The sequence below is a fragment of the Mobula birostris genome, chromosome 3 (assembly GCF_030028105.1).
Source record: "Mobula birostris isolate sMobBir1 chromosome 3, sMobBir1.hap1, whole genome shotgun sequence".
Taxonomy (NCBI): domain Eukaryota; kingdom Metazoa; phylum Chordata; class Chondrichthyes; order Myliobatiformes; family Myliobatidae; genus Mobula; species Mobula birostris.
The window spans coordinates 102,452,632-102,462,254 of NC_092372.1; the positions used below are offsets into that span (position 1 = coordinate 102,452,632).

Sequence of the window (9,623 nt, forward strand, 5' to 3'; positions counted from 1 at the left end):
GTGGATGGACTTCAGCTCCACTTTTCTCTAAAGATAATGGAACTGAGGCAAGAGCAACATTACACAAGTAATCCAGGAAAATATATCAAGCAACAAGTTACAGAAGCAGCAGAAGCTAGAAAGTGAATGATATGACAAATCAAGCAAAATGTTCCTATCATCTCTTTTCTTACTAACCATTCACTCAGAGCACAATCACATACTTTCATTCTAGACGTCAGACACAAGCCCTTAATCTTGGCTTCCCTCCCCAAAGCTCCCACCTACTTTACCCTGACCAATGATGATAGACCATAGGTAGCTTCCTATCCAAATTTTCTGTTAAGTCCAAAGAGTAACTTCTGAAATTCTCTGGTTTCCTCGGCTGCATAAGACTAGGGAAGACAACCTCCAGTCCCACCGAACTCGTGAGATTGAGGTGTGAGCCTACCCCAAACCCCACTTTGTGTGGATGATGCATAATTTGCTACCCTGTTACAAATTGGTGCCATGAAATAACAGACGGTACACTGCTTACGATTAAAGGAATTATATTTACGAATCTTAACTAAAGGGTTAGTAAAGAATAACAAAAAGAAAAGGGCCCATTCTAATTAAACAGTCAAATGTACCCAAGTTGGAGCTGATCTTGAACTTCTCTGTCACTCACACGCTGGGCCCTCGGTCAACGTGAAAGCACACCCCATCTTCCAAACATCACTCGCAATCCATCTCGAACAAACGGTCTCCCACCAGATTGTACACTACGACCAGTTCTCCCCAGCATCTTCTCTCTTCGTCTCCTCTTGAACAAAAACCCCAAGTCCAACCTCACCAGAGAAAACCTTCCCTTAATTTGACCATCCTAATTGGATGGCACACATTTCTCCTCATCTACCTTCAACAATAACCCAAACAAGCATGGAAACAGAACAGACTGCTCTTACAGAACTGCCAAAGTGAAATACACACAGCATAACAGTAAAAATATGAACCAGGCCATTACACTTCCATTTCCACAATTCAGCTTCATCGTTTAAAGAAATATTACATCTAATTATATAATTCTGATTGGCTGCAATGATTCCATTGTTTATTTCTTTTGCTCCCTCTCTCATGTGATCTTCAGCACACAAGTGAAAGCCAAGAGAATTGACCTTTTTAACTATCAACTGGAGACATCATCAAAATGAATGTGATTTTAAAAATTTAGTACCATGATCTGAAGGAAGACAATCTTTCTCCCACTGAGCATCCCTTTTCTCATTTTCAAAAGCTTGTAAAAATATAAAACAAATTTTCAGCTGTTGTGTTAACATAAGACAATGAACTTTGTTTTGTGTGAGCACATATAACCACATATTATGTTTTATTAAAAGTCACTGAGAAAGGCTAATGAAAAATGTTGGCTTTTGCAATGAAGGGACTTTAATTCAAATGTGTCAAAATAATGATTTATGTGTACATATCAGCTCCGAATCGACATGCATTCATTTTTGAGCACTCAAAATATTGACGTTGAAGGGATTAATTTCCTTTAATGAAAAAATACCAGAATGTTGCCGTTTAGAGGAAAGGTTAGATTACCTGAATTTGTACTGCTTTGAATTAATGTAGTTACATCTTGATCTAGTTCAACTGCGTAAAATAGTTGGGAAATTCATCTACTTAACTGATGCAGAAGGGTATCAATCGAAAAAAAATACAGTTTGACTATACATGAATTAGCAAAGGAAGCATTTTCATTCAATTCTTTCTCCTGCAGCCAGCAAACACACAGACCGTTTTGGAAATCCGGAATTTAATCCCCCAGAAGTTTACAGATAGTGGATTAGTTGAAATTCTCTAGTTGAAAGTGTCAAGAGGCTTAGTGCAAAGATAAGAGTGACGGTGGTGATGGTTAGGAGCACTTTAAGCAATGGAACAGACTCTAAAAACTTAAAAGTCACACTAGTTCCCATGTACTATGTTTCAATATAGCAACTGGTACCTCAAGATTTTGGGATTCATTGTTTAACTTTAACTCAAAAAAAATTGAAAAGCTTCTGAATAAAAAGAAAGTCTTACATTTGTATAGCATCTTTCATACACCTTTGCTGTCAAAGAACTTTATAGCTAAGAAAGTGCATGGACACTCCTATTACGAGAGATATAACAAAACAATATTTTTCACACATGTAGCTAAACAAAGATGATTAAGTAGATTATTTTAGTAATGCTGTTTAAATACTAACTATTAATCAGGACATCAGGATTAACTTCACTGCATCATGAATTTTTTTTTAACATTACCATAATATGGTCTCAATGTAACATCACCTTCAGGTGGCATAATAGCGTAGTAGTTAGCACAATGCTTTACAGTACCAGCGATCCGGGTTCAATTCCCATCGCTGTCCGTAATGAGTTTGTACATTCTCTGCATGACTACATGGGTTTCCTCTGGGTGCTCCAGTTTCCCCCCACAGTCCAAAGATCCAGACACAACTTTCCACCAACAACACATGCAGCTTATGGCAAGGTCTGCACACCTTCACAGACTTCAAAGCTAAATGCAGAGGAGTTTCCAACATCACTACCTCTTTCCCAGATGAGCTAAATCTTTTTTTATGCTTGATTCAGTGTTGCCCACACTGAGCCCTTGAGGAGACCTACAACTGATGCGACCTGCAGCTTGGTCGTCCCCAAGGCTGAAGTACACAGGTGTTTCCAACAAGTGGACAGTTGCATGGCTGCGGGATTGGACAGCATCCCAGGGCAGTCCTCAGGTTGTGCACAGCACAACTGGCAGGTGTGTTTACAGACATTTTTAACGTCTCCCTCTCCTAATGTTGAGTGCCCTCCTGCTTCACAACATGCACCATTGTTCCGGTACCTAAAAAGACTAAGGTAACATGTCTGAATGACTGGTGTCCTGTCACACTCACCTCAATAATAAGCAAATGCTCTGAGAGGCTGGTCAAGGACTACATCTACAGCTTGCTACCACCTACATTCGATCCTCTACAATTCGCCTACTGACACAACCGATTGATAGATGACGCAATAGCCACAGCTCTAACCAGTGTCCTTACACATCTGGAGAAGAGGGATGCTTATGTGAGAATACTGTTCTTGAACTATAGTTCAGCATTTAACACCATAATTCCCTCCAGGCTTGACAAAAAGCTCAGCCTTCACCCTGCCTTATGTAGCTGGATTCTGGACTTCCTGTCAGATGGCTAGCAGGTGGTAAGATTGTGCTCCCTCACCTCTGCGCCTCTAACACTCAACACAGGTACCCCTCAGGACTGTGTCCGAAGCCCCCTCCTTTACTCTCTGTATACCCATAACTGTCTCGCCACCCACAGCTCCAATCTGCTATTTAAGTTTACTGATGACACTACACTGATTGGCCTAATCTCAAATAATAAAGAGGCATCTAACAGAGAAGAAGTCATCACCCTGCACAGTAAACATCACCAAGGATCTCACGTGGTTTGTACATACTGACTATGTGGTGAAAAAAGCACAACAGTGCCTCTTTCACCTCAGACAGTTGAAGAAGTTTGGTGTGGACCCCCAAATCCTAAAAACTTTCTACACTGGCACAATTGAGAGCATCCTGACTGGCTGCATCACTGCCCGGTATGGGAGCTGTACTTCCCTCAACCGCAAGACTCTGCAGAGAGTGGTGCAGACAGCCCAGCTCATCTGTAGATGCGAACTTCCCGCTATTCCGGTCATTTATAAAGACAGGTGTGTAAAAAGGGCCCGAAGGATCAATGGGGACCTGAGTCACCCCAACCACAAGCTGCTCCAGCTGCTACCATCCAAGAAACGGTACCACAGCATAAAAGCCAGGACCAACAGGCTCCAGGACAGCTTCTACCACTAGGCCATCAGACTGATTAACTCATGCTGACACATGAGTATTTCTATGTTATATTGACTATCCTGTTGTACATACTACTTATTATAAATTACTATACATTGCACATTTAGAGGGAGATGTAAAGTAAAGAGTTTCACTCCTCATGTATATGAAGGATGTAAGTAATAAGGTCAATTCAATTCAAGACATATCGAATGGTAGATTAATAGGTCATTGTAAATTGTCCCATCATTAGATTATGGTTAAGTTGGGGGGGGGGGGGTTTGCAGGGCGGCATAGCTTGAAGGGTCTATTCCACACTGTATCTCAATAAAAAAATAAAAACAAAATAAAAGAAACATTAAGAAACATTAACTCCAGTCAGGCAACGCTCTTGTTCTTCCATACAGGAGTGTCATTGGAACTTTCTCATTCACATGTTAACCCACTAACACATATACTAAGATTCGGTGGGTGGGGTGGGAGAAGTGATGACAAGGTCATATTATCACTGAGTCTTCCCTAAGATTCCGTAAGGCTGTTATAGCCGGGGGTGGTAGTGGGGATAAGCTCCCACTACCTATTAGATGCTCTCAATGGTGTGTGTCTCAAATAGCCTCCAACAACCAAGTGCAGTTCCAGGTCTTCACATGTGGCTTAGCTACACAGCCCAGCTCAACTGCTTCTATTGACTAAAAGTGAAAGGGGGGTTTACTAGTGCCTCAGGACCAGGTGCTTTGGACAGATCAACCATGGTTGGCAGCTCATGTAGAAGGAAAACTCTGATCTCAAACCTCCACTGCCTTGCAGCTATACCCACTCATGTGGAAAGCCTCAGGAGTAAACCCAGAGGAAAAATCCAGAATTAGAGTCCCTAAGGCAGTCCTATGTCGAGTTCAATGCTGACTGGCAACTCCTGCTATGCCACTGGTGCCAAACTGTACTGGTCTCTGCTGTTCCACGGATTCATCGGATGGGGGAAGAGGGGGAAGCCTGCAACATGGGCTCTCTATCTTGTACTGCCCTGACCTGAGGGGGTATGGCAGTGAAAACTGCCTACTTTACCTGTTTCAGCATAATGTGATTCCAGACCCCACAGCAATGTGAACAACTCTTACCTGCCCCTGAATTACCTCTGAAATGGCCTAGCAACCTATTCCGTTGTAATGAACCACTAGGAAGCGGCAAAGAAATAAAATCCACTGGGTCACCCAGAACTGACCAGCAGTAGAAATTGCCTCATTGACTCTGTGAAGTCATCCTTGCCAGCATCTGAAAGCTTCTGTCAAATCCAGGAGAGCTGTCTCACAGACTGATCAACTTTACATAGTCAAACTCACTGAATTATTCCTTATTGTCAAAGTCCCAAACACCACCATCTCCATCCCTGCGTGTGTTCTGTCCCACCAGAAAGACAGAGGTGTCCGCACAGTGGTACAATTTGGAGGGAACTGATCTCTGACCTCTCAACATCAGCTCTGGACAGTTAGGATGTCCGGTCCTGACTCTGCAAAACAACGCTTGTCAGGCATTTGAGGAATACTCTTCACTTTCTTAGAGAAGTGCAGTTTCAACAACACTCATGAGGCTTGATACCATATAGGACATAGCAATCCATCCACAAACATTCACTCATACACACAGCAGCAATAATCTGCACTATTGCACTGCAGCAAATCACCAGGGCTCCTTACACACCTTCTAAACCAATGGTCTCTATCATCTACAAAGGCAGCCAAAGCATGGGAACACCAGCTGCTCAAAGTTGCCCTCCAAGCCACACTCAGTTCTGACTTGGAAAATCATGTTTCTTCACCATCACTGAGTCAAGATCCTGGACTCTCTCCCAAACATGATTTTGGTTACAACACACTTCAAGCACTGCAACACTTCTAGAATGCAACTCATCAACACTTTCACAAGTTCAAGTAAGGATGGGCAATTAACTGCCAGTTTAGTCTACAGAGCCCATGAACCTTGAACATACAAACTAAAATGTCTGCAGCAGTCAGATGCTAAGCAAAAATATGTCAAAAAAGCAGGAATCAATCCTGGAAAATATAAAATGATAGATACTTTGATTACACAACCTATATTTAGCTCAGCAAAATATAGTTAATATCAAGTACACTTAATTCAAATAGAACACACAATTTTGAATTCAAAATTAAGAAGATGACACCTTGCCCACATCAAATCTAACACAATATGCAAGATGACTTCTCACTAATTTTCTATCAATTCTGATGGTACTACCAGGTAAAAACTCCTGCAACTTTCTCTTTAACAACTTTACTACCATACAGTATTACATTTCCTAAAATCCTGCTGACTGATCTGAGTTCCAGACTACTTTAATGTCCACTTTCATTTGATTAGGTAAGATCAAAGACTTTCCAATATAATTTGTTAAAGGTGTTTGTAACTGTATACATCTATACAATCAACTTAAAAATGACAAATTTGCTTTGTTTGCATATTAGCATTTTCTGTGCACCTCTAAAGCATAATACTTCAACAAATTTTTAAACTTGAGAGTAACTTTTTTCCCCCAAATCCCTTCAAAAAAAAACTCTTAAATGGGAAAATATGTGTGGATATGTTAGACAGATTTCTCTAGGAAAACTATGTCTTCACATTTATCCACACTCACAAGTGAACATAGCCACATTATCAACTTAGTGGTGGGCTCTGGTACCAACATTCAAAAGTGGATGTGGATATATCTAAAATTTAAAATCACAACTCCACCTGTTAATCTACATTCAGTGGCCACTTTATTAGGTACAGGAGGCCCACAGAACTGCCATTCACTGGATTTTTTTGTTCAGGTGGGGTGGGGGGGGGTTTGAACCATTCTGTGTAAACTCTAGGCACATGAAATCCCCAGGAGATCAGCTGTTTCTGAGATACTCAGACTACCCCATCTGACACCAACCATCATTCCATGGTCAAAATCACTTAGATCACATTTCTTCTGCATTCTGATGTTTGGTCTGAACAGTAACCGAATCACTTGACCATATCTGCATGCTCAATGTATTGAGTTGTTGCCATGATTGGCTGATTAGATATTTGCATTAACAAGCAGGTCTACAGGTGTACCTAATAAAGTGGCTGCGAGTTCCCAATTGTTAGCATCAGATGGCTTGAATCACCAAGCAATTTTCACTGTGTATTCATTCCAGCAACTTCATAATTAAATAATGTTACACAATGCAAGGCAAGTTCAGTGTTGAGCATTTTAATTAGTATGAATCCTGGTACTCAACTAAAAGTCCTACTTCATGAGGAGTCTGAGGAGATTTGGTATGTCACCAGAGATTCTTGCAAACTTCTTTAGATGTACAGTATTCTGACTGTTTGCATCACAGCCTGGTGTCGAGCCTCCAATCCACAGGATCTGAAGAGGCTGCAGAGGATTGTAGACTCAGCCAACTCTATGATAGGCACAACCCTCCTCAACATTGAGAACATCTTCAAGAGGCTATGCCTGAAGGAGGACCCTCACTATCGAGTAATGCCCTCTTCTTGTAACTATCATCGCATTACAACCAAGCCTTGCACTCAACAATTCAGGAACAGCTTCTTCATTGCTGCCATCAGATTTCTGAATGATCCATGAATGCTACTTTGTTATTCCGTCCTTTTGCACTATTTATTTATTTGGCAATTTACAGTAATTTTTATGTCATTGCACAGCTGCCACAACACAAATTTCATGGCAGACATTCAGTGATAATAAACCTGATTCTGAAGCTCATTTCCAGTAGCTAATCCTTATTGTATCATTAACATATTAATGGCAGTAACAAATTCCACTCTTTTCTATCTAAAATAGAGAGAAGATTTGCCTCATTTATTGTAATCATGATGCAAGAGTCAAGCAAAAATCAATCTTTTTTTTTGTAAAGTCCATATCAACCTCTCCTCTGCAGAAAACATGTCTGGTGATGAGTGGGCATACAGGAGTGAGATTTATCAGCTAGTTAAGTAGTGTTACAGCAATAACTTTGCACTCAATAACAGTAAGACCAAATAACTGATTGTGGACTTCAGAAAGGGTAAGACGACAGAACACGCACCAGTCCTCATTTAAGGGATTAGATGTGGAAAGAGGGAGCAATTCCAGGTTCCCAGGTGTCAATATCTCTGAAGATCTATTCTGGGCCCAACATAGTGATGCAATTACACAGAAGGCACGACAGTGGTTATATTCCATTAGGAGTTTGAGGAGATTCGGTATGTCACAAAAGGTGCTTGCAAATTTCTACAGATGCACCATGGAGAGCATTCTGACTGGTTGCATCACTGTCTGGTACGGAGGTGCCACTGCACGGAATCAAAATAAAGTGCAGAGAGTTGTAAACTTAATCATCCCCATCATGGGCACTGGCCACAACATCTTCAAGGAATAGTGCTGCAAGAAGGTGGCATCCATCATTAAGGACCCTCATCACCCCGGACATACTCTCTTGTCCTTGCTACCATAAGGAGGGAGGTACAGGAGCCTGAAGGCACACTCAACAATTCCGGAACAGTTTCTTCCCCTCTGCCATCCAATTTCTGAATGGACATTAAATCCATGAACACTGCCTCACTACTTTTTAAAAATTTTTGCACGACTTATTTAACTTAACTATTTGTTTATATTTATTGTATTTCAGTTTTTCCTGTATGCTATTCCATTGTACTACTGCCGCAAAGACAAATTTCACGAACTATGTCGGTGATATTAAACCTGATTCTGATTCTATATCATTTCCCCATCTACTGAATTGATTTCCAAACAAAGGATCCGCTCAAAGTTACCAGTTATGCAGAATAATTTATCCTACTTTTAATGAATACTAGATCAATTATATCTTTACTGTACCTTCTTTAAATTGTCGCTTACTCTTGTAATATAACCATAATTAATACCTGGAGAAACACTTAAAATTTGCAACACACTAGCCAATAATAGAGGTATTAAAAGTAGTTGCGCGCGCCTTAATGAGCGCACATAAAAGGCAGAACTAAAGACAAAATTAGAAAACTGTTACAGCTGAGGAGTGAATGAAAAATATGATTGTAGCTTCTATATTATTCTGGCCACGTTCAGAAAATTAAACTAAATAAATGCACACCCACACCGCGTCGTGAGTGCAGAGCTCTGAGGTGCGGTGAGGTCAAAACGTGCCCCGTAGCCTGGGACGGCTGTCACACAAGGCATAGGAAGCTATATCTTAAAAAGGACATGGTTGTTTACGGTGACACTATAATATTGTTTGATTGCTCTTTCCAAGTTATATATAAGTGCTGGTTCCTATATTTATTAAATAGACGACAAACTTACAGTAATACCTGTGCAAATACCCTTGCAAAAATGTGGACCCCACCAGTTTGTAGCATATTTCAAGAGGTGATATGGCATTATGTAAAACATACGATAAATATTCACCTGAATTACTCCTAATTCCGAAGACATAACTTGGCCATGTATGTGGAAGATGTGTTGTGCCCATATCCATGAACACTCCTTGCATTAAAATAGAATATTGCCCTTTTAACCCAACTCAAAGACGGCCGCCGAATTATGAATGAGCCGCCGCGACAAAGTACCTACGAAACCACAATTCTGGCATTCGATTCAGGAAAAAAAGAGTAAACGCAATGCAACTCGATAAGTACAGGTCGATAAGAGAATTAAATAGTCAAGGAACTTCGATATTGGTACCAGTGTCACAATTTAGGCAATTTCGTATTCATTCCCATAAGTGAATGGGTGGAATTTGCAGCGAGTTTTCCT

At 40.7% G+C, this 9,623-nt stretch overlaps 1 protein-coding gene across 3 annotated transcripts in view; it reads right to left on the reverse strand.

The window, feature by feature from the left end:
- fras1 (Fraser extracellular matrix complex subunit 1) overlaps window positions 1–9,623 on the reverse strand; it is a 564,498-nt gene that overhangs the window by 553,808 nt on the left and 1,067 nt on the right. The gene's annotated exons all lie outside the window — the stretch shown is intronic.